A 3,193-nucleotide genomic window follows, 5' to 3' on the forward strand; every position below is an offset into this window, starting at 1 on the left:
TTCCAAGCCTACGGTGTTTCAGACATCAGGTCATCTGTTAGTTCTTTTGCCTTAAAGAGGACTGTACATCTCCCTTCACCTACACTATAAGGATATCGACTAAACTGACGCAAATATTATCTTCCACTTGCAAACACTTCCTAGTGCAAGAGAAATTCAACCATCTTATGGAGCGGCAGGTGAGAGCAGCTCACTAAGCGCCGAGCGAAGACATTCCGAGGATCGCCAAAGCGTCCGGTCACACCAAGCTTACGACCTGTTTCCGACCACCGGCGACCATTTGGTCGCCGTCTAGTTGCAGGTAGTCTTTGGAAGTCATTGGTAGTCGGTAATAAGATAGATAAGTAGATAGATCGATAGATAGATAGATAGGTATATTACAATACACACCGACGTCCCCAGTACATAGATTTTCATCTTATTAACCACATTAACTTTTTTCCATTTCAATTCCTTGCATAGGTTTTGTGTCGCCGACCGATCGCTTAGTTTTCGGTCGAAGGTGGTCGGAAACCGGTCGCTAAAGGGAGACTTCCGCGCACGAAGTGACCCCTCACACACGTTTCATCGGTCTTGTATTCTGGCGATTTGTAATTTCTGTGATATATAATGATGTTACCTTGTTTTTGTGGGGTAGGTTAGCTGGAATATTACAGTAGTTGTTGATAGACAGTTATATTGATTCATTAATTATAATGTTGCTGCAGTGTTTTTTTTTTTGTTTTTTTTTTGTTTTTTTTTTAACTTGGGTAAGTCTTTCCAGTTCCGTGTGTGTATCTCTCCAGTATGACATGGCGCAACGTATGTAAGCAGTGATAGTGGAACTTAAGTAGCTTTGGGGACATACACGTTTTTTGCTGAGGCAAAGGATTTTGTTGATAGATTTAACGTATACTGAAATAGTATACTTGCTGTTGTGACTGGTTATCAAGACGTCGAGGAAGGGTAAGTGACCATCATTAGGTTCTCCGAAAGTAGAGTCAAGACCGGAAGCATTTATAAGCCGTTCTATGGGTCTTTGGAGTTCTTGAAAATCCTTGAATAACGAAAATTCATCTACATAGCGGCAATACATGGAGGAGTGGCTGGTGAAGAGTGTGGTCTTTTCTATAGTCCCCATGAAAAAAGTTTACGAAAAGGACTCCTAGGGGGCTGCCCATGGTGACTCCATCACTCTCCGTATACATATTTCCGCGGGTACGTGTGAAGGGGTCTCATTTGGTACAGAGATCTAATAGTGTGCGTAAAGCAGTTTCTGGAACGCTCAGTGTCTGTGTATCATCACATCTGACGATTCTGTCTAGGATAAATCATATTGTCCAATCGACATCGACACTGGTAAATAAACGTTCTACATCCAGCGATGCTATAACATCGAAACTGACAGAAACAGAACTTGAACATAGGCCGGGAACCGAGTGCCTGACCCTCGGGAATGTCCTTCATATGGGTTGTGGGTATTCACGGCTATGAAAACGGGAATCGGGGAGCTGAACCTCTTTGCCGTCCGTCCCGCCTTTTAGGCAGATATCCGCTTTTGGTCCCTAAATGTGTCAATAATTGAAAATACATAAACTCACGTACACTACAAAGCAGACTGAAATACGACCACTGTACATATGGTAAGGCTAGCTTAAAAAGAAAGAAGAAGAAGAAGAAGAAGAAGAAGAGGAAGAAGAAGAAGAAGAAGAAGAAGAAGAAGAAGAAGAAGAAGAAGAAGAAGAAGAAGAAGAAGAAGAAGAAGAAGAAGAAGAAGAAGAAGAAGAAAGAAAAAAGAAAAGAAAAGAAAAGAAAAGAAAAGAAAAGAAAAGAAAAGAAAAAGAAAAAAGAAAAAAGAAAAGAAAAGAAAAAGAAAAAGAAATGAAAAATAAAATAAAATGAAAATAGAAAATAATAAATAAAATAAAATAAGAGAAAAAAAAGAATATATATATATATATATATATATATATATATATATATATATATATATATATACTATATATATATATATATATATATATATATGTATATATATATATGCATGTATATATATATACATATATGTATATATATATGCATATACATATATATATATATATACATATGCATATATATATATATGTATATATATATATATATATATATATATATGAGGTAAATAAACAAATGAAAGAGGAATGAACAAATGAAATGACTAGGAATGAAACAGCAAACAACCAGAGCTTTCGAAAAAAAAACGGAAAGACAAACAAAAGAAAAGAAAAGAAAAGAAAAGAAAAGAAAAGAAAAAAGAATAAGAGAGAATATATATATATATATATATACATATATATATATATATATATATATATATATATATATATATATATATATATATATATATATATATATATATATATATATATATATATGTACAGTATATATAAGGTAAATGACAAACAAATGAAATAGGAATGAACAAATGAAATGAATAGGAATGAAACAGCAAACAAGCAGAGCTTTCTTAGAAGAAAAACAAACGGAAAGACAAACAAAAGCGAATCAGATGCATAAAAGAATTGCGTATGTGTATGTATGTGTGTGAATGTGACAATTACACACACATACCGGTATAAACAGGCATATACACACATACATGTATATACTGGCATATACACACACATACACATACATACGCACACACGCCACGCACGCATACACACACACATACACACACACACACACACACACACACACACACACACACACACACACACACACACACACACACACACACACACACACACACACACACACACACACACACACACACACACACACACACACACACACACACACACACACACTTCAAGTACATATGCTGTACTGTACAACCAAATTGACCCTCCTCTCCTACAAAGCCCAGAAGAGAAAAATGTAAGCCCAAGAGGAGGAGGAGGAGGAGAAAAGAGAACATAAACAAAGCAGTGGTAATAATGGTGAAGAGAGGGGAGACCCGGAGAAAGTAGAGTGGAGGGGAAGGAAGGGAGGAGGGAGGGAGGGAGGGAGGGAGGGAGGAAGGGAGGGAAGAAGGGAGGAAGAGAATAAGAGATGTTTTTGTAAGATATAGGGAGAGAGAAAAGATAAGGAGGCTGTAGAGAAATGGAATGATGAAGAGGAGGTAGAGGGTGAGGGAGAAAATGAAGACTAAGACAAAGGGGGAGAAATAGTA

Source organism: Oratosquilla oratoria, chromosome 32, assembly GCF_046742065.1.
Source record: "Oratosquilla oratoria isolate Oo_2021 chromosome 32, ASM4674206v1, whole genome shotgun sequence".
NCBI lineage: Eukaryota > Metazoa > Arthropoda > Malacostraca > Stomatopoda > Squillidae > Oratosquilla > Oratosquilla oratoria.